This window comes from Phasianus colchicus, chromosome 10 (assembly GCF_987193195.1).
Source record: "Phasianus colchicus chromosome 10, bPhaCol1.hap1.1, whole genome shotgun sequence".
Lineage (NCBI taxonomy): Eukaryota > Metazoa > Chordata > Aves > Galliformes > Phasianidae > Phasianus > Phasianus colchicus.
The window spans coordinates 25,008,521-25,031,104 of record NC_143445.1 but is presented as its reverse complement, the minus strand read 5'-3'; the positions used below and the strand labels follow the sequence as shown (position 1 = coordinate 25,031,104).

At 43.5% G+C, this 22,584-nt stretch overlaps 2 long non-coding RNA genes across 9 annotated transcripts; both read right to left on the bottom strand.

Moving 5' to 3' along the window:
- Positions 1 to 204: 204 nt before the first annotated feature.
- Positions 205 to 12,406, bottom strand: LOC149916689 (uncharacterized). Of its 6 annotated transcripts, none has more exons than XR_016469869.1 (4): positions 11,571 to 12,406; positions 4,182 to 4,277; positions 3,245 to 3,589; positions 205 to 2,688 (listed from the first exon to the last, which is right to left on the bottom strand). It is a non-coding gene; the product is annotated as an uncharacterized LOC149916689 (long non-coding RNA). The 6 variants fall into 6 exon arrangements; XR_016469868.1 differs by lacking the exon at positions 11,571 to 12,406 and adding an exon at positions 4,471 to 4,723; XR_016469871.1 differs by lacking the exon at positions 11,571 to 12,406 and having other exon boundaries at positions 205 to 1,088; positions 1,384 to 2,688; positions 4,182 to 4,396.
- A 29-nt stretch (positions 12,407 to 12,435) lies between these two features.
- LOC149916688 (uncharacterized) lies at positions 12,436 to 22,540 on the bottom strand. Of its 3 annotated transcripts, XR_016469864.1 has the most exons (6): positions 22,358 to 22,540; positions 19,105 to 19,354; positions 18,834 to 18,940; positions 18,609 to 18,733; positions 17,844 to 18,312; positions 12,436 to 15,129 (listed from the first exon to the last, which is right to left on the bottom strand). It is a non-coding gene; the product is annotated as an uncharacterized LOC149916688 (long non-coding RNA). The 3 variants fall into 3 exon arrangements; XR_016469865.1 differs by lacking the exon at positions 19,105 to 19,354; XR_016469863.1 differs by lacking the exons at positions 19,105 to 19,354; positions 22,358 to 22,540 and having other exon boundaries at positions 12,437 to 15,129; positions 18,834 to 19,098.
- Between the last annotated feature and the right edge of the window lie 44 nt (positions 22,541 to 22,584).

Genomic DNA, 22,584 nt, shown 5'->3' with positions numbered 1-22,584 from the left:
CAGCAAAGGCCGAGAAAACACAGCAAGAAACACCAAAACAGAAGGCCAAGAGAACATGGCAAGAAATGCCTAGGCAAGAGCTAAGAGAACATGGCAAGAAATGCCAAAACAGGAGGCCAAGAGGACGTGGCAGGGAACGCCAGAACAAGCGGCCAAAGAGAACATGGCAAAGAAAGCCAATACAGAAGGCCAAGAGAAGGTGGCTGGGTAGGCCAAAACAGGAGGCCAAGGAGAATGCCACAGGGAAGGGAACGCCAAAACAGCACGCCGAGGAGGACATCACAGGGAACGCCCGGGCAAGGGCTATGAGATAGCAGGAAGTGCCGAGGACAACGGCCAAGAGAACATGGCAAGAAATACCAAAACAGAAGGCTAAGAGAACACAGCAGTAAATGCCTAGGCAAGGGCTAAGAGAACATGGCAGGAAGTGCCAAAACAGGAAGCCAAGAGGATGTGGCAGGGAACTCCAGAAGAAGCGGCCAGAGAGAACATGGCAAAGAAAGCCCATGCAGAAGGCCAAGATAAGGTGGCTGGGTAGGCCAAAACAGGAGGCCAAGGAGAATGCCACAGGGAACGCCAAAACAGGACACCTAGGAGGATGTCACAGGGAACGCCCAGGCAATGGCTATGAGATGGCAGGAAATGCTGAGGACAATGGACAAGAGAACATGGCAAGAAACACCAAAACCGAACGCTGAAGAGAATGCAGCAAAGAAAGCTAAGTACAATGGCCAAGACAATGGGGCACAGAACACCAAAACAGGACAGCAAGAAAATGCAGTAGATAATGTCTAGGGTAAAGAGAAGGAGAACACTGCAGTGAAAGGCCAGAGACAAATAGAATCTGGGAAGAAAAGGACAGGCAGCCTTTGGGGTACCCTAAAATGCAATAAAGAGCTCCGGGAGTGCTACGTTGTACCACGCTACATAATGGGTAAACATTGGTGTGCGTACGCTGCCCTTACCTGCTGGGCAGACAATTACCAGTCAGCAAAGTGGGATTCTGGGGCATTCCAGGAAATCCAGCTTTCCGTTTCTAGCTGTTCTCATGAAGATTCACACATCTCTCCATGCAGACGTTACAGCACCTGGGAGAACCACAGCTCCCAGTAATGCTGCACAGTAACGAAAGCACTACCCTGCATACATTGGGGGGCTGCACTCTGTGCATGATGCTGCTCACCAGCAGCACAGTAGCTGAGAACAACACACAAGAAAAGGCTCAAATACCCAACAACACTTTTGCTTCCATCTCCTCTGATAACTGCTCATTATATACAGCCCTCACCTTTGGCTGTGCAGGTGGGGATTGAGAAAGCAATGCCACCCCCACCAACAACCTCCCTGCCCCACACTGAGAGTCAAGATAGGGTTTGGGATCACCTGAGGAACCTGAACATCCAGGAGTCTATGGGTCCCAATGAAATGCATCCCAGAGTCACGACGGTATTTGCTGATGCAGTCAACAAGCCATTCTCAACGGTATTTGAGAAGTTGTGGCAGTCAGGTGAAATCCCTGGTGAGTAGAAAAAAGGCAACAGCACACCTGTTATTATGGATAAAAAAGATGACCCTGGGAACTATCAACATGTCAGTCTCACCTCTGTGCTGTGAATTATCGCAGAGCAGATCCTCCTGGAAGTGACTCCAAGGCACATGTTCCAGTGCATCACCACCCTGAGTGAAAAACTTCCTCCTAATATCCAACCTAAACCTCTCCTGTCTTAGTTTAAAACTACTCCCCCTTGTCCTATCCTGATCCACCCTCATAAACAGCTGTTTCCCCTCCTGTTTATCCACTCCCTCAAGTACTGGAAGGCCACAATGAGGTCTCTCCAGAGCCTTCTCTTCTCCAGTCTAAACAAGCCCAGTTCCCTCAACCTTTCCTCATAGGAGAGGTGCTCCAGGCCTCTGATCATCTTAGTGCCCTCCTCTGGACCCACTCTGAGAGTTCCAAGTCCTTCCTGTGCTGGGGGCTCCAGGCCTGGACGCAGTTAAGCAGATGGTGCCTCATGAGAGCCGAGTAGAGGGGGAAAAGAAAAAAAAAAAAAAAAAAAAAAATCACCTCCCTCTCTCTGCTGGCTGTTCTTCTTTTAATGCAGCCCAGGATATAGTTGTCTTTCCAGGATGCAAGTGCACACTGCTAGCTCATGTCCAGCTTCTTATCCACTGGGATCCACACATCCTTCTCTTCAGGGCTGCTCTCAAGCGGTTCTTTGCCGAGTTTGTATCAACATCTGGGATTGCCTCTTCATCAGTGACATTGACAGTGGGGGTCAAGTGCACCCTAATGACACCGAGCTGTGGGGTGCAGTGACACACCAGAGGGATGGGACACCATCCAGAGAGACCTCAACAGGCTGAGTAGTGGGCACTCAGCAATGTACCTTCCCAGCCCAGAAAGCTAACTGTATGCTGGGTTCCACCCAAAGATGCGTGGTCAGTAGGCAAAGGGAGATGATCCTGCCCCTCTGCCCTATGCTCGTGAGGCCTCACCTGGAGTGCTGTGTCTGGATTTGGATGGCTGCAGTGTAGGACACAGACATAGAGCTGTTGGAGTACATCCAGAGAATAGCCACAAATATGAACCGAGGGATGGAATGCCTTTCCTATGAAGAGAGAAAATTGGGGCTGTTCAGCCTGGAGAAGTGAAGGCTCTGAGGTGACCTGGTAACAGCCTTTCAATACCTAAAGGGAAGAATGAGAAAAAATTTAGGTTAGATATAAAGAAAATCTTGTGAGGGTGGTGACACAGTGGAACAGGTTACTCAGACACATGATGGATGCCTTATCCCTTCCAAGGTGAGGCTGGGCCAGGTTCTGGGCAACCTGATCTAGCTGTATCACAGAGCCTCTCTGGACCAGTCCCAGTATTCAGCAAACCAGGGACCTCACTTCATCACACTGTTGGGAACCAGAGCTGTAGAGCTATTGAATGGGGGACAGGGGATGGAAGGAAGAGGGATGGGGGTTTGGGTGTCATAGAGATTAGGAAACTAATAGGATCTCCAGACAATTAGGATGGAGATGTCTGGGGTGATGCTGAGTACAGTGGTCCAAAAGAGGACAATCCTTGGCCTTCTATAAAGATGAAGTCAGATCTGCTGTTCAAACAGAAAGGACTGTAGGATCCCAAGGTGGTCAGTCACAATGTGCTCTGAGAACAATGCCTTGGGATCCATTACCATTGACAAATTTGTAAGGGAGATATGGGAGAGAACCAGACAAAATAGGAACAGAATACCTGTTATCACTATGCTTGAGTGGTGCAGACCATATTAAGCACAGTGAGGATGAAGCAGATGGCCACTACGTTCTGGGAGTGTTCTTCAGGTCCTGGCCGAAGCACCTCACTCTATCATCAGCCATGTAGTGCAGCAGGCTGGGAGAATAGACCCCATAGAGAAAGGTGAGCCGCCTGCAACCCATTTGATCCCTAAGTGAGCTTCCCACAGCCATTAGAAACCTGCCTGCATACAAGCTAGTGCACAAACACGGGGCTTGGAATGCTCTGTTACCTGCTCAGTAGATCTCAAAGTGCTTACACCCCTGATGAGACAAACTCCAGCAATCCCTAAACCCCATCAAGCTAAAAAAAAAAAAAAAAAAAAAAAAAAGATCAGCTGATTTATTACATGTAAGGGTGCACAGAATGCCTTTAAACAACTTTGTATGCTTGGAAGCAGTGCATAACACTCTTAACTACAGTCATGAAATGGGATGATAGAGGTGCACACAAACCATGTTTGGAGCCCCAGGTTGGAGATCATGCTATAAGAACCATGAAATGGTGAACAGAGATGGAACCAGAAGATAACAAGCTCAGAAAGATTTGCTTAAAAGACCTGGAGAATGAAGAACCTCTTTATGGAAAAGGACGTTAGCTCTGGGCATTCCCACAACAGCAATGCTCAGTCAGATAACCAGCATTATCCTGAGGCTGATTGAAGCATTCCAGAAATGAGGGAGCAATGAAAGAAAGAAACATGTGTCAGTCCTTCAATCACCATATCAGAGAAAGGGAGATAACACCTTCATCTCCCTTAGAGAAGAAAAAAGGGCATTGTGATGACAAACATGCAAATACAGCTGCTCTAATCCAGTTTGGGGTCCCCCCAAAAAGGTGGAGCTCACAGCCCTGAAATAAAGAAGGAATTACATGCCCCGTTCCAAATACTCACCCCACTCTCCAAGGGAAGCTGCCGCCAGGATGCTGCACCTATGGCTGCCAGGCCTTAAATGTAGTCAGGATACCCCCAGAAGGGGATATCACAGCCCTGAAATAAAAAAAAGAATAAGTTACCCCATTCCAAGGATGAACACTCAGCCCACACTGCCAAGGAAGCAGTCTCCAGGTAGAGATGCTGCCCTTGTGGCTTCCACCCCTTAAAATGTGGTCAGGATACTAGAGGAAGAAAAAAAAAAAAAAAAAGAGAGAGATTACAGCCCTGAAATAAAGAAACCACTTACCCCCTTCCCAAGAACCAACACTTCCCCATGCTCCACAGGAAACAGGTGCCAGCAATTAAATGAGGTCAGGAAGCCCCCAAAATGGGAAAAAACACAGCCCTGAAATAAGAAGGAATCACTCGCCCTTTCTCAAGGACCAGACCTCGCCCCACACTCCATGGAGAGATGCTGCCCTTATGGTTTCCACCCAATGAAAGCGGTCAAGATGGCAGCAACTTCAGTAAAAACAAGGCATGGCAGCAACTTCAGTAAAAACAAGGCATGGCAGCAACTTCAGTAAAAACAAGGCATGGCAGCAACTTCAGTAAAAACAAGGCATGGCAGCAACTTCAGTAAAAACAAGGCATGGCAGCAACTTCAGTAAAAACAAGGCATGGCAGCAACTTCAGTAAAAACAAGGCATGGCAGCAACTTCAGTAAAAACAAGGCATGGCAGCAACTTCAGTAAAAACAAGGCATGGCAGCAACTTCAGTAAAAACAAGGCATGGCAGCAACTTCAGTAAAAACAAGGCATGGCAGCAACTTCAGTAAAAACAAGGCATGGCAGCAACTTCAGTAAAAACAAGGCATGGCAGCAACTTCAGTAAAAACAAGGCATGGCAGCAACTTCAGTAAAAACAAGGCATGGCAGCAACTTCAGTAAAAACAAGGCATGGCAGCAACTTCAGTAAAAACAAGGCATGGCAGCAACTTCAGTAAAAACAAGGCATGGCAGCAACTTCAGTAAAAACAAGGCATGGCAGCAACTTCAGTAAAAACAAGGCATGGCAGCAACTTCAGTAAAAACAAGGCATGGCAGCAACTTCAGTAAAAACAAGGCATGGCAGCAACTTCAGTAAAAACAAGGCATGGCAGCAACTTCAGTAAAAACAAGGCATGGCAGCAACTTCAGTAAAAACAAGGCATGGCAGCAACTTCAGTAAAAACAAGGCATGGCAGCAACTTCAGTAAAAACAAGGCATGGCAGCAACTTCAGTAAAAACAAGGCATGGCAGCAACTTCAGTAAAAACAAGGCATGGCAGCAACTTCAGTAAAAACAAGGCATGGCAGCAACTTCAGTAAAAACAAGGCATGGCAGCAACTTCAGTAAAAACAAGGCATGGCAGCAACTTCAGTAAAAACAAGGCATGGCAGCAACTTCAGTAAAAACAAGGCATGGCAGCAACTTCAGTAAAAACAAGGCATGGCAGCAACTTCAGTAAAAACAAGGCATGGCAGCAACTTCAGTAAAAACAAGGCATGGCAGCAACTTCAGTAAAAACAAGGCATGGCAGCAACTTCAGTAAAAACAAGGCATGGCAGCAACTTCAGTAAAAACAAGGCATGGCAGCAACTTCAGTAAAAACAAGGCATGGCAGCAACTTCAGTAAAAACAAGGCATGGCAGCAACTTCAGTAAAAACAAGGCATGGCAGCAACTTCAGTAAAAACAAGGCATGGCAGCAACTTCAGTAAAAACAAGGCATGGCAGCAACTTCAGTAAAAACAAGGCATGGCAGCAACTTCAGTAAAAACAAGGCATGGCAGCAACTTCAGTAAAAACAAGGCATGGCAGCAACTTCAGTAAAAACAAGGCATGGCAGCAACTTCAGTAAAAACAAGGCATGGCAGCAACTTCAGTAAAAACAAGGCATGGCAGCAACTTCAGTAAAAACAAGGCATGGCAGCAACTTCAGTAAAAACAAGGCATGGCAGCAACTTCAGTAAAAACAAGGCATGGCAGCAACTTCAGTAAAAACAAGGCATGGCAGCAACTTCAGTAAAAACAAGGCATGGCAGCAACTTCAGTAAAAACAAGGCATGGCAGCAACTTCAGTAAAAACAAGGCATGGCAGCAACTTCAGTAAAAACAAGGCATGGCAGCAACTTCAGTAAAAACAAGGCATGGCAGCAACTTCAGTAAAAACAAGGCATGGCAGCAACTTCAGTAAAAACAAGGCATGGCAGCAACTTCAGTAAAAACAAGGCATGGCAGCAACTTCAGTAAAAACAAGGCATGGCAGCAACTTCAGTAAAAACAAGGCATGGCAGCAACTTCAGTAAAAACAAGGCATGGCAGCAACTTCAGTAAAAACAAGGCATGGCAGCAACTTCAGTAAAAACAAGGCATGGCAGCAACTTCAGTAAAAACAAGGCATGGCAGCAACTTCAGTAAAAACAAGGCATGGCAGCAACTTCAGTAAAAACAAGGCATGGCAGCAACTTCAGTAAAAACAAGGCATGGCAGCAACTTCAGTAAAAACAAGGCATGGCAGCAACTTCAGTAAAAACAAGGCATGGCAGCAACTTCAGTAAAAACAAGGCATGGCAGCAACTTCAGTAAAAACAAGGCATGGCAGCAACTTCAGTAAAAACAAGGCATGGCAGCAACTTCAGTAAAAACAAGGCATGGCAGCAACTTCAGTAAAAACAAGGCATGGCAGCAACTTCAGTAAAAACAAGGCATGGCAGCAACTTCAGTAAAAACAAGGCATGGCAGCAACTTCAGTAAAAACAAGGCATGGCAGCAACTTCAGTAAAAACAAGGCATGGCAGCAACTTCAGTAAAAACAAGGCATGGCAGCAACTTCAGTAAAAACAAGGCATGGCAGCAACTTCAGTAAAAACAAGGCATGGCAGCAACTTCAGTAAAAACAAGGCATGGCAGCAACTTCAGTAAAAACAAGGCATGGCAGCAACTTCAGTAAAAACAAGGCATGGCAGCAACTTCAGTAAAAACAAGGCATGGCAGCAACTTCAGTAAAAACAAGGCATGGCAGCAACTTCAGTAAAAACAAGGCATGGCAGCAACTTCAGTAAAAACAAGGCATGGCAGCAACTTCAGTAAAAACAAGGCATGGCAGCAACTTCAGTAAAAACAAGGCATGGCAGCAACTTCAGTAAAAACAAGGCATGGCAGCAACTTCAGTAAAAACAAGGCATGGCAGCAACTTCAGTAAAAACAAGGCATGGCAGCAACTTCAGTAAAAACAAGGCATGGCAGCAACTTCAGTAAAAACAAGGCATGGCAGCAACTTCAGTAAAAACAAGGCATGGCAGCAACTTCAGTAAAAACAAGGCATGGCAGCAACTTCAGTAAAAACAAGGCATGGCAGCAACTTCAGTAAAAACAAGGCATGGCAGCAACTTCAGTAAAAACAAGGCATGGCAGCAACTTCAGTAAAAACAAGGCATGGCAGCAACTTCAGTAAAAACAAGGCATGGCAGCAACTTCAGTAAAAACAAGGCATGGCAGCAACTTCAGTAAAAACAAGGCATGGCAGCAACTTCAGTAAAAACAAGGCATGGCAGCAACTTCAGTAAAAACAAGGCATGGCAGCAACTTCAGTAAAAACAAGGCATGGCAGCAACTTCAGTAAAAACAAGGCATGGCAGCAACTTCAGTAAAAACAAGGCATGGCAGCAACTTCAGTAAAAACAAGGCATGGCAGCAACTTCAGTAAAAACAAGGCATGGCAGCAACTTCAGTAAAAACAAGGCATGGCAGCAACTTCAGTAAAAACAAGGCATGGCAGCAACTTCAGTAAAAACAAGGCATGGCAGCAACTTCAGTAAAAACAAGGCATGGCAGCAACTTCAGTAAAAACAAGGCATGGCAGCAACTTCAGTAAAAACAAGGCATGGCAGCAACTTCAGTAAAAACAAGGCATGGCAGCAACTTCAGTAAAAACAAGGCATGGCAGCAACTTCAGTAAAAACAAGGCATGGCAGCAACTTCAGTAAAAACAAGGCATGGCAGCAACTTCAGTAAAAACAAGGCATGGCAGCAACTTCAGTAAAAACAAGGCATGGCAGCAACTTCAGTAAAAACAAGGCATGGCAGCAACTTCAGTAAAAACAAGGCATGGCAGCAACTTCAGTAAAAACAAGGCATGGCAGCAACTTCAGTAAAAACAAGGCATGGCAGCAACTTCAGTAAAAACAAGGCATGGCAGCAACTTCAGTAAAAACAAGGCATGGCAGCAACTTCAGTAAAAACAAGGCATGGCAGCAACTTCAGTAAAAACAAGGCATGGCAGCAACTTCAGTAAAAACAAGGCATGGCAGCAACTTCAGTAAAAACAAGGCATGGCAGCAACTTCAGTAAAAACAAGGCATGGCAGCAACTTCAGTAAAAACAAGGCATGGCAGCAACTTCAGTAAAAACAAGGCATGGCAGCAACTTCAGTAAAAACAAGGCATGGCAGCAACTTCAGTAAAAACAAGGCATGGCAGCAACTTCAGTAAAAACAAGGCATGGCAGCAACTTCAGTAAAAACAAGGCATGGCAGCAACTTCAGTAAAAACAAGGCATGGCAGCAACTTCAGTAAAAACAAGGCATGGCAGCAACTTCAGTAAAAACAAGGCATGGCAGCAACTTCAGTAAAAACAAGGCATGGCAGCAACTTCAGTAAAAACAAGGCATGGCAGCAACTTCAGTAAAAACAAGGCATGGCAGCAACTTCAGTAAAAACAAGGCATGGCAGCAACTTCAGTAAAAACAAGGCATGGCAGCAACTTCAGTAAAAACAAGGCATGGCAGCAACTTCAGTAAAAACAAGGCATGGCAGCAACTTCAGTAAAAACAAGGCATGGCAGCAACTTCAGTAAAAACAAGGCATGGCAGCAACTTCAGTAAAAACAAGGCATGGCAGCAACTTCAGTAAAAACAAGGCATGGCAGCAACTTCAGTAAAAACAAGGCATGGCAGCAACTTCAGTAAAAACAAGGCATGGCAGCAACTTCAGTAAAAACAAGGCATGGCAGCAACTTCAGTAAAAACAAGGCATGGCAGCAACTTCAGTAAAAACAAGGCATGGCAGCAACTTCAGTAAAAACAAGGCATGGCAGCAACTTCAGTAAAAACAAGGCATGGCAGCAACTTCAGTAAAAACAAGGCATGGCAGCAACTTCAGTAAAAACAAGGCATGGCAGCAACTTCAGTAAAAACAAGGCATGGCAGCAACTTCAGTAAAAACAAGGCATGGCAGCAACTTCAGTAAAAACAAGGCATGGCAGCAACTTCAGTAAAAACAAGGCATGGCAGCAACTTCAGTAAAAACAAGGCATGGCAGCAACTTCAGTAAAAACAAGGCATGGCAGCAACTTCAGTAAAAACAAGGCATGGCAGCAACTTCAGTAAAAACAAGGCATGGCAGCAACTTCAGTAAAAACAAGGCATGGCAGCAACTTCAGTAAAAACAAGGCATGGCAGCAACTTCAGTAAAAACAAGGCATGGCAGCAACTTCAGTAAAAACAAGGCATGGCAGCAACTTCAGTAAAAACAAGGCATGGCAGCAACTTCAGTAAAAACAAGGCATGGCAGCAACTTCAGTAAAAACAAGGCATGGCAGCAACTTCAGTAAAAACAAGGCATGGCAGCAACTTCAGTAAAAACAAGGCATGGCAGCAACTTCAGTAAAAACAAGGCATGGCAGCAACTTCAGTAAAAACAAGGCATGGCAGCAACTTCAGTAAAAACAAGGCATGGCAGCAACTTCAGTAAAAACAAGGCATGGCAGCAACTTCAGTAAAAACAAGGCATGGCAGCAACTTCAGTAAAAACAAGGCATGGCAGCAACTTCAGTAAAAACAAGGCATGGCAGCAACTTCAGTAAAAACAAGGCATGGCAGCAACTTCAGTAAAAACAAGGCATGGCAGCAACTTCAGTAAAAACAAGGCATGGCAGCAACTTCAGTAAAAACAAGGCATGGCAGCAACTTCAGTAAAAACAAGGCATGGCAGCAACTTCAGTAAAAACAAGGCATGGCAGCAACTTCAGTAAAAACAAGGCATGGCAGCAACTTCAGTAAAAACAAGGCATGGCAGCAACTTCAGTAAAAACAAGGCATGGCAGCAACTTCAGTAAAAACAAGGCATGGCAGCAACTTCAGTAAAAACAAGGCATGGCAGCAACTTCAGTAAAAACAAGGCATGGCAGCAACTTCAGTAAAAACAAGGCATGGCAGCAACTTCAGTAAAAACAAGGCATGGCAGCAACTTCAGTAAAAACAAGGCATGGCAGCAACTTCAGTAAAAACAAGGCATGGCAGCAACTTCAGTAAAAACAAGGCATGGCAGCAACTTCAGTAAAAACAAGGCATGGCAGCAACTTCAGTAAAAACAAGGCATGGCAGCAACTTCAGTAAAAACAAGGCATGGCAGCAACTTCAGTAAAAACAAGGCATGGCAGCAACTTCAGTAAAAACAAGGCATGGCAGCAACTTCAGTAAAAACAAGGCATGGCAGCAACTTCAGTAAAAACAAGGCATGGCAGCAACTTCAGTAAAAACAAGGCATGGCAGCAACTTCAGTAAAAACAAGGCATGGCAGCAACTTCAGTAAAAACAAGGCATGGCAGCAACTTCAGTAAAAACAAGGCATGGCAGCAACTTCAGTAAAAACAAGGCATGGCAGCAACTTCAGTAAAAACAAGGCATGGCAGCAACTTCAGTAAAAACAAGGCATGGCAGCAACTTCAGTAAAAACAAGGCATGGCAGCAACTTCAGTAAAAACAAGGCATGGCAGCAACTTCAGTAAAAACAAGGCATGGCAGCAACTTCAGTAAAAACAAGGCATGGCAGCAACTTCAGTAAAAACAAGGCATGGCAGCAACTTCAGTAAAAACAAGGCATGGCAGCAACTTCAGTAAAAACAAGGCATGGCAGCAACTTCAGTAAAAACAAGGCATGGCAGCAACTTCAGTAAAAACAAGGCATGGCAGCAACTTCAGTAAAAACAAGGCATGGCAGCAACTTCAGTAAAAACAAGGCATGGCAGCAACTTCAGTAAAAACAAGGCATGGCAGCAACTTCAGTAAAAACAAGGCATGGCAGCAACTTCAGTAAAAACAAGGCATGGCAGCAACTTCAGTAAAAACAAGGCATGGCAGCAACTTCAGTAAAAACAAGGCATGGCAGCAACTTCAGTAAAAACAAGGCATGGCAGCAACTTCAGTAAAAACAAGGCATGGCAGCAACTTCAGTAAAAACAAGGCATGGCAGCAACTTCAGTAAAAACAAGGCATGGCAGCAACTTCAGTAAAAACAAGGCATGGCAGCAACTTCAGTAAAAACAAGGCATGGCAGCAACTTCAGTAACACATGAATCACTCACCACTTTCCAAAGGTCTGCATTCACTCCCAAGGAGACAACCCCCAGGTAGAGATGCTGCCCTTACTGTTCCCAGCCCTTAAATGTGGTCAGGGAGGGGGTGGAGCCAAGGTCAGCCCTATCCGGTCCCATAGGTGAATTGCTTCCACCTGTGCTCACAGGGCTGGCTACACCCTTCACCAGGTGCTCAATCACTGCTTCTGGCTGTGAACTAACTGTTCCCATAAGGCCTGAAGCAAAAAAAAAAAAAAAAAAAAAGACTAGTAACAAGCTGGCGATTGGATCTGCCTGTCTGGCAAGGGGAGTTTTATCAGTGGATGAGCAACAATGGCACGCATATTTTGATTCAACTCTGTCCTCAAAGGCAATTGGTAAAATTGCCTGACTTTCTAAAATTGGTGACTCTGCTGGTGACACTGGGGTGACACTGGGGTGACATTGGGCTAGGATGATGTGGGGGGGTGATGCTGAGGGGTGATGTTGGAATATCATGGGGGGACATCAGGGAGTGATGTTGGAGTGATATTGTTGGGGGGAATGTAGTGGAAACCCTAAGGTGTGGCTTGAAACAATAATTGAGAAGGGACAAACCAGAGGAGCTCAGGTGCACGAAACGCACCTGAGTGATGAAAGGGGTGGATCCTGGCTCCACCCCCTCCCAGGCCTCATTTAAGTGTTGTCAGCAGGAATGAGCAGCTTTTGCTGGAGGTCCCTGCTTGCTTGAGATCTTCTAAAGTTAAGCAGATTTTGTTCCTTGTTTTTGTGTTTATAGCTGCCGTGTTTAAGCAAGTCCTCACTTATTGCAACCTAGGACTTACTTTTTTGCTATTGTTGTTGCATTTTCCATCATGTCGTAGTGTTACAGGAGATAATTATTGGTGGGGGTGATGTTGGGGTTTTTTTGAGTAGTATTGTTGGAGTGAAGCTGGGAGGTTACATTCCGATAAGACTAGGATGGTGTTGCAGTTTCACTGGGGGGTGACATAAGGGAGTGATATTGGGGTTACACTGTTGGGGTGACACTGGTGGGGGCACACTGGTGTGACACTGGGGTGAAACTGGGTTGAGGTTGTGCAGTGATGTTGTAGGGTGATGTTAGAGTATCTCTGGGGGATGAGATGAAGGAGTGACGTTGTTGGGGGGGTGACATTATTGAGGTGATGCTGGGAGGGAAGTGAGGGAGGAATCAGGAAATGACGTTGGGGTGATGTTGGGGTGACAAGGGAGAGACGTTGGGTGGTGATGTTGGGGTATCACTTGGGGTAACATCAAGGAGTGACATTGTTGGGGTGACATTACTAGGAAGGATATTGGGCTATCCCTACCCTAAGAGGGGTTTCAACAGGGAGTGACGCTGCGGTGATGTTTGGAAGTGATACTGGGGAGTGCTGGTGGGGTGTGGCTGGGATTGACATCAGGAAGTGAAGCTGGGGGGGTGACACTGGAGTGAAATTGGGATGATACAGGGATGATATTAAGGGGTGACACTGGGGGTGATGTTGGGGTATCACTGGAGGAAGTGATGTTGGGTTGATGTCGGGGAATGAAGTTGTGGGTTGATGTTGGGATATTACTAGGGTTTAACATCAAGGAGTGATGTTTTGGGGGGATGTGGAGGTGACGCTGGGGTGATGTTAAGAGTGACGTTGGGGGAGACATTACTGGGGTGAAATTGTTGGGGTGACACTGGGTTTATTTTGGGGAATGACATTGAGAGGTAATGAGTATGACTGGAGGTGACATCAGGGGGTGATACTGGGGGAACGTTGTTGGGGTGATACAAGGAATGACACTGGGGTGGCACTGCTGTGACAGTGGGGTGATATTAGGGAGTAATGTTGGGGGGATGAGGTTGGGTTATTGCTGGGGGGGGGTTCAACAGGGGGGTGACACTGGGGTGATGTTGTAGTATTACTGGGGGCTAACATTGGGGATACTGGAGAATGTTTCTGGTGTGTCATTCTAGTGACAAGGGTGATGTTGGGGCTTTTCTGGAGGGAGTGACATCAGGGAGTGAATGCTGGGTGGTGATGTTGTTGGGGTGTTACGCTGGGGATCTAAAGGCCCCTAACTGAAGAATGATCCTGGAATTGAATAAGGTATTTTGGCAGTTTTAAGGGAGTTGATATTTGTGGATGTGGCTGAAAATGTTTTGTGGAGAGTGCTATCCTTGGTATTTGGTCTTGTTCTTGCAAAGACTTGTTTCCCAAGTTAATGTTCCACTTGGGCTCTGTATCACACGCTGGCCGCATGGGTACAGCATGCAAGCGGAACAAACCCTACAGACCCTGGGGAGAATGAAAGCAGGAGAAAGCACGGAAGTGCACTTTGAAGTGGGGGATGCCGTGCTGGTGCTGCCAATCGAATCTACTGCTGGCATGTTCCTTCTCTCTCCTCTTCGGTGACTTGCCATCTCTCAAGGGTCAGATAGTAATAGCACACCTGCTTAGGGAGATTCTGCTTCCCACTTAATGGAATTATCTAACATTTCAGAGAGCGACACTGGAGGAAGTGACACTGTGGTTGTGGTGGAGTGATGTTGGGATATCAATAGGGTTGACATCAGCAAGTAGCACTGGGGTGACATCATTGGGGGTGATGTTGGAGTACCACTGGGATTTAACATGAATGACTGATGGTGGGGTGAGAGCGTTGGGGTGACACTGGGGGATGACAATGTTGGAGTGACACTGAGGGTTGATAGTGTGGTGATGGTGGAGGGTGACATTGTTGGGTTGATGCTGGTGGGTGATGTTGGGATGACAGAGGGGTGATATTAAGGAATTACGCTGGGGGAGTGATGCTGGAGCATCCTTGGGGGGTGACATTGGGGTGTTGGGGCTGATGTTTGGGGTGAAATAGGTAGGGTTTGGGAGTAGAGTTTGGGGGAAAATAGTAACGATTTGGGGCTCATACTTGGGATGAAATAATGAGGTTTTGGGAGCTCAATTTGGGGTGAATTAGCAAGGACTTGAACCTGGAGTTTGGCGTGAAATACTGATGGCTTGGGGCTGGAGTATGAGGTGAAATGGGCTTTGGAGCCTATTCGGATGGCAGTTTTCAATGTAAAAAACATGTTCTTTACAGTTTCCTTGCAGGAAGAGGATAAAGAAACTCTGCTTTCATGCAGGAGGGGATACAATATACCTTCAGCAGACTCCCACTATTGCTCAAGCCACCTCACTGAACTTTGACAGAAAGTTTCACTGCCTTAGAATGTGAAATTGTATCCATGTGTAGATATTTTAATTGCAGGCACAAACCTTGGAAAGGTGGGGGAAGTGGCAGCAGCACTAGATGACTCAGAAATTGAGATTCCACCTGCAAACTGTCAGGGACTAAGTAAAGAAGTAAAATTTTAAGGCAGCAAAGACCAGCAAAATTGTGCAGACTTGACTGAACCAAAGTGAAGATATGTGAACTAGTGTGAACAGAAGTGAAGCCGTGCAAAATTTTACAAAACCATGTGAACTTCATGGAACCTCAGTGAAGACCAGTGATCCTGTAAAGTCTTCAGTGAACCAGGGCGGACTTCTGCAAAGCCCAGTGAAGACCCACAAACCTGTACAAAGATAACATGAATTTGCACAGACAATACAAGTAAACCAAGTGAAAACCCACAAAATTGGGCATCCTTCGGTTTATTTGGGTTTGGAATTCTGGCAATGCAACCCAACTGGATAAGTCCCTTGTAGACTGGTAGTATTTTCTTCACAAATAATGAAATCTGAATCAGTAGGACATTGTTCATGCCCTATTACCTGACTCTTACCTTCTCCTCCCCTGGTTTCTCATTGCCTGAGTACTTCAGGTTCACAAAAGATGAAAATTAAGAAAAAAAGAAAGAAAATAAAATAAGGGGAAAAGAAAAAGAAAAAAGGGAAAAGGAAAGAGTAAAAAAAAGATGTAGAAAAAGAAATAGAAAAAGAATAATAAGAGGAAATAGAAAAGGAAATAATTAGAATTATAAAAAGAAAAATTATTAGAAAAAAAAAAGAATTAGAACAGGAATAGGAAAAAGACAAAATAATTGGAATTAGGAAAATAAATAGAAAACGAATTGGAAATAAACTAGAAGAAGAATTGGGAAAGGTTGTGGAAAAAACTGGAATTAGGAAAAAAAGAACTGAAATTAGAATTACAAAAAGATAAAGGAAAAGAAAACTAATTAAGGAAAACAATTAAGAATTAGAAAAAGATAAAAAGTAAAAGAATGAAAAAGAATTAGAAAGAGTAAGAAATAGAAAAGAAACAAGAAAAAGGAAAAGGGAATTCTAATTATAAAAATTATTAGAAATAGAAACAGAAAAAGAAAATAGAATTAGAAAATGAAAGAGAAAAATAATTAGAAAAAGAAAAATGAAGAAGAATTAGGATTAGAATTGGAAAAAGAAAAAAAATGGAAAAAGCATTGGAAAAAGAACTAGAATTAGAAAATGAAAAAAGAGTGAAAAAATAAAAAAAACCATTGGAAAACAAGTGAGAAAAAGTCTAGAAAAAGATAAAAATAGAACTATGAAAAATAAAAGAATAAAAAAAGAAAAGAATTAGAAAAAATAGAATTAGAGAGAAAAACAAGAATATGGAAAAGAAAATGAAAAGAAAAGGAATTGGACAAAAAAGAACTGAGAAAATAAATGGAAAATAAAATAGATGAAGAATTGGAAACAGAACTGGAAATGGAATCAAAACTGAAAAAAGAATTGGAAAATGAAAAAGAAGAGAAAGGAAACAAAAGCACTAGAGCAAGAGAAAGAATATGAAAAGGAATTAGAAAAAGAAAAACGAATGGATAAAGAAAAAGAATTAGAATGATAATTGGAAAAAGAACTGCAAAAACTGAAAATGCAAAAAGAAAAACCTGGAAACAAAAATAATTAGAAAAAGATTGAGAAAAATAAAATGAATTAGAAAAAGGAAAAATATAAAGAAAAAAATAGAAAAATATCAAGAATTACAATGAGAAGTAGAAAAAGATTTAGAATCAGAAAAAGAAAAGAAACTGATTCAGGAAAAGGACAGAAAACATCGAAAACAAATTTTAAAAAAGAATCAGAAAAGAATTAGAGAATGTAAAAGAAAAAAACTGAAATAGAGAAAATGAAAAGGATGTGGATTGGGGAAAAGATTTGGAATGGGGAAAAGAAAAAGAACTACAATTAGAAAAAGAGTTGGAGCTGGAAAAAAAATGAAATAGAAAAAAGAAAAAAAAGAGTTGGAAAAAGAATTAGAGAAAGAAAAAAACAAGGAGTAGAATAAGAATTAGAAAAAGAATTAGAGAAGTCATTAGAAAAGGAGAAAAGAAAATGAAACAAGTATTAGAAAAAAAACAAAGTATTATAAAAAGAAAACGAAGAATTAAAGTTAGAATGAGAAGTGGTAAAAGGAAACGAAAAGGAATTGGAAAAAGAAAAACAATGAAAAAAAGGAAATTTAGAAAAAAAAACTAGACAAATAATTAGAATTAGACAAAGAAATAGGAAAAAAATGGAAAATTATCCAGAAAAAGAGAACACAAGAACTACAATTAGAAAAAGAACTGGGATTCAAAAAAGAAAAAAAGGAAATAGAAAAAGGAAAAAGACTTGCAACAGGAAAAAGAAATAGGAAAAGAATTAGAAAAAAAAATAGAAAAACAAAATAGATTAGAAACAGGAAAGAAAAAACAGATTTAGAAAGAGAAAAAGAGAGATTTAATAAAAGGAATGGAAAAATAATTGGTAAAGGAAAAAGAAATGGAATGAGAATTGGAATGGGAATTGTAATATGATGAAGAAAAAAATATGGAAAGGAATATGACAAAGAAAAGGAACATAATGAAGAAAAAGAAAGAAAATTGGAAACGGAAACAGAATTGGAAACAGAATTAGCAAAAGAAAGAATTAGAGGAATAGAAAAAGAATTCAAAACAAAAAAGAATTGGAAAAAGACTTGAGAAAAAAAATTAGAAAGAAAAATAAAAGGAAGTAGAAAAGGATATAAAAGAATTAGAAAATGAAAAGGAGAAAAAAGAAAAAGGTAAAAAGGAAAAGAAAGGGAAAAAACAAATTAGAAAATTATTCAGAAACAGCAATGAAAAAAATACAAGGAACTGGAAAAGGAATCAGAGAAAAGGAAAGCATTACAATTAGAAAGCGAATTAGAAAATGAAAATAAATTAGAAAAAGGGGGGGAAATAAAAAAAAAAAACACGAAAGAGAACTGGAAAAGAAGAAGTTAACTCTAGAAACCCCAAGTCATACACGGCCCTCACTGGAAGCCTGTTTTGGAGCCTACCTCTTCTTTTTGCATCTCACTTGGTCAAAGCAGAGCAGTCAGCATTTGGGTCGCTGTAGCTCCAATGAGGCACAGATTGACAACATGAAACACTAGAAAAGAGAAACAAGAAACACTGCATAACGGCAAGAAATGATATTAAACCCAAAAAGAAAAGAACAAACCCATGTTTGGTAGGAGTGGCAGAAGCCGCAGACATCCCATTGGTAACTGGGAGCCTAAGCCAGCTACTGTGGACGTGATGAGTGTTGGTCAAGCTAGAGTTGAACTCCATCAGGGTACGTTTGGACTTTGTGAGCCCTAGAAGACAAGGAGAGAGAAGGAACCAGGCGGCGGATGTGAGAGGCAGTGCCAGTGGAGCATCCCTTCAAGGGACACTTCTCCTGTCTCACCCAGGACAGCTTCTCTCCTGTTTTTTTTTTTCTTCTCAGGGTCTGCATGCTTTGTTTTGTTGGCACACCGCATCTGCCTGGCCAGAGAGAGATATGGAGACCAAGTGGAACACTTGCTTGTAAGTATATGGTGGGGAAGATGGTGTAAAATAAGAACATCTGGTGAACACAAAGTGAGCACGAGGGACAACCAATGCCATGAATATAGAACCTCTACAAGCATGGGAGTGGCCTCAGGGGTCAACATAGCTAGTCGGACAAAATAAGGAGTGCATCTTGGCACCCATCTATGGCTCTGGTTTCCTGCTGTAACCACCAAGAGCCTCAGTACTGTCCTCACACGGCTCAGAGGGCCACAGTTCTCCAATGCTACCTGTTGAACACAAGACAAGATCTTCTAATAAGGATGAAGGAATCACCCCTTCGAAGCATGTGGGCATGTCTAACACTGCAACCCAAAGAGATCAGGAAGGGCAATAGCATCTGGAGTCTCCAGTCCTGGAAGGAGAAAAGAAACCTCCACATGAGATACTAAACAACATGGGTTAGTAAGACTTAGGTGTCATTCTAGAAACCACAAGTCATACACAGCACTCACCCGAAGCCTGTTTTGGAGCCTACCTCTTCTTTTTGCATCTCACTTGGTCAGTGCATAGTAGTCTGTGTTTGGGTCATTGTAGCTCCAATGAGGAGTCAATTAACAGCCTGGAAAACAAAGGAAAGGAAGAGAAACACTCCATAATGGCAAGAAATGATACTGAACCCAAAAAGAAAAGAACAAACCCATGCTATTTGGGAGAGACAGAAGAGCTATTAGTACTGACAAACAACACAAGATGGGAGCAGAAACAACGACATAAAATACTCACATTATTAGTTCTAATGCAGAAACAACATTCCATTCCTACATAAGTACACAAACACTGTGTAACTGCACAAAATGACCATGACCACTTTTGAGGAGCATGCTGCTCCATGAGAGCTCATGCAGTGGGAGAATGAGGAATGGCTGAATCCAGGTCCATGATCTCTTTTGGTACCATGTGGGGTAGCTTCTGGAGACTGCAGGACTCTGGCATGACAAGCAGCCCACAGGCAGGAACAGGAGAGCGTCAAGATCTGCTAGCGAGAAAGAAAAGGAAATCCCTGAATCTTCTTTCTCCACAAGCATTTGGGATTCTTTCTTCTTTGCAGGAAAAAAAAACCAACTCCATTGTGATTCAGTCCCAGCACAATTATTAGGTATATGGTGTGTACCAAAACATTGCATATTGTTAGGACAAAAGCTGTGGCATAGTTAGTGAGAGGATCACAAGTAAAATTAACTAGATGTCACCAAGATTAAAATTCTCTTTGAAATTTGTTTGCATTGTCCCAAATCACCTTTCAAAATTCAGTGGGTAAAGCATTTCTTTTACCTTCCACAACTTAGAGCTAGGGAGACATTATTTGAATTATGGCAAGTGCATCTACAATTAACTGGTGGACTTTTTATATTAGTTCTTTCCCACTGAGATAATACACTAGATAATAACTGCTGATTTGTTCCCAGTGCTGATAGGGAAAACTGCAGGGGTGTAGCAATGCACATAGATCACTTGTTAATCTGACACCCTAGTTTTATTCTTTATCCTGCATCTCTCCGGAGTTGGGGGCAATCAGCCAGTGCTATCCTGGCCCCATTCATTTCCTGAATGCATTTAATCACTGTGTTTAACCATGGTTGAAAGGGTTAAGCCTCTGTTAGAATTAGAATTCAGTCCCATATGCCCAGTACAGCAAATATGGGCATGGCCCCATGAGCAGCCAGTGACTGTGATAAGGTCATCATAAGCAATTACAAAAATTAATCTGAAGAAGATTCCTGTCCAAAACAGTGACTAATGATACCATGGGGATCCCAGAGAAAGGAACAGAGCGAGAAGGGAACATGTGAGGCACAGAAATAGGATCAGCATTCGTTAGCATTTGGAAAACAAGAGAGAACTTCCCGGTTCCAAAGGAACCAAGGTTAGAGGAAGCATAACTGGAAAAGAAAACAAAACAAACATGAAACTTCCTGGTCCCAAGTGAAGCAAAGTTAGAAGGTAGGTGAAATCCAGATAGCTAATTTTGTACATTTCCTCCTGATCATCTTGAGCCTTTCAGATGTATTTGTTAAGAGTCTCCCTGAGGGTTAAAGGGACAGGACCAGTGTGGGGCAAATCAATCAACACTAGTTGTCCTGGGGAGTAATCATCCCAATAATCAGCTCTTTGAGTAAGGGACCACAGGGCACAGTGGTTGCCAGTGGTGGTCCCCAGTAACCCTCTGATTCCTTTTCAATCAAGAGGATCTGATCTCCCACTGTTAGTGGCACTTTCCACACATACTGATTTCCTAGGTGTGTAACCAAAATCCTTCCTTTATTTGGCTAATTCTGTAGCAGAATAGGGAGACCTTCTCGATACAAACATCAGAATACCCACTTTCAGTCTCTTCATATGCATGCCCAGTTTCTATCAGAAGGCAGAGAAGGATCACCAGGTTTTCTGATTTGTCTTTGTAATCAATTCCTTCAAGGACTGAATAATTTGGGTTTCTGCCGTGTGCTGTTCATTGTGGATCTCTACGGCAGCAGTAAGAGCAGCTCCTGGAACTGCACAAGTGATTGATTTTCCCTTTTCCTCCACCATACGAGTTTGCTTGTGGAGGGAATCTATATGATCCACAACTCCCTCTAAGTTGGGCCAATTATTCTGTGCCCAATTCATCTCCATGGGGGAGAATTTGGCACCATGCTTTTCTAAGAGGTCAAGGAGCGGATTCCTGCCCTCATTCCTTTTTTTTCTTAATTTCCTTTTTTTTTTTTTTTTTTTTTTTAAATGATCATGACTCAAAATGAGGAGCAATCTCTTTGGGGGGGCAAACACATACTATCAAAGTCTCAACAATTTACTCCTTACACCCCCAAAGAGTACAGACATACTCTCTTCTACCCATAGGACACTTGCTGCTACCACCTGGACACATTCAGGCCAACCTCGACATACAGGGTCTAGTACTTTGGACAAATATGCAATCGGCTTTCTCTAAGATATTTATAAGCATTGTTGGAAATAGCCAAATAATTTTCCAGGACAGTATCTCTGATCTTTATATCTATCTTTATTTGTAATGGCGGGCCTCCTGCAAGCAGGAGAGCACAGAGAAAACAGTGTTACATCTTTTATCCCCTACTGCCCGACCCTTATCTCTGTCTTCCCTGGCTCTTCATTGGCTGAGTACTGCAGGATCACACTCTTTCGCGACACTTCATTAATCGTACCAATACCAAGAAAACACAAATCCTTACCACCCAACCACAAATATCTTAATTGGTCAATTGCCTACTAACAACTGCTTTCTTAACAAACATCTGGTCGTAACTTTTGGATGTCTGCTTTGCAACATAGACATAACCTCTTAACTGCTTCATTACCCCCCAGCATTTGTGCCCTTTGCACTGGGTCATTGTTCAGGTCTTCCGTCTGTCCTTGCTTAGAGATAAGCTTGGAAGGAGGACAGAGGGCAGTATCGTGGAGCCTGCCTACGGCATCCTAACGTTCCCACAGAGTGGGACAGTTCTGCTTTGTGTAAAGGCCCCGACTCCTTGAGAGTTTGTTCAATGGACTTCACTTCTGCTGGCCTAATGAACAACCTTACAGTACGTTTCCCAGGTCAGAATACTATACCCACATTGTTTAGAACATTTAAAGTCTGTTGCAGCTTTGGGAGAAAGAACTGGTCACGTAATTCGGTAACTATGTCTCTAAAATATGTTACCTATATGCATATGGTATTCTTACTGTCCACATCAGCTATTTCTAAGGATATGTGACAGCTTCATTCTTTAGATCAATTGCCCTTTTCAATGTTCAGTGTAGAAACACCACTTTCACTTTCCACAGCATTTACCAGAACCACGGAACGGCAGGGGGGCTGAAAAGGACCACAACGATCATCCAGCTCCCCAGAACCCCCACACCCCCTCGCAGCCGCCTACAGCCTCAGATCTCGCTAGATCCCCCCCGTCGCCTCCCCGCAGCTTCCTGGAGCCCCGCACGGCCCCTCTCCCCGTCCCGGGACCGTTCTCCCGCACACCTCCGGCACAGCTGTCCTCAGCACTCGCTCCCGTCGCGCCGCGGCTTCCCTCTCGGTGCTGCCCGGACAGCTCCGGCTGCCGCCGCGCTGTCCTGCGGGGCGGCCCAGGCGGCAGGAGCGGCGCCCTGTGAGGAGAGCCGCGCCTCCGACAGCCGGCTCCCAACGCTCGCTCCCGCGCACGGCGGCTCGGCCAACGGCAGCCGGCGGAGCTACCGCGGACCAAGGAG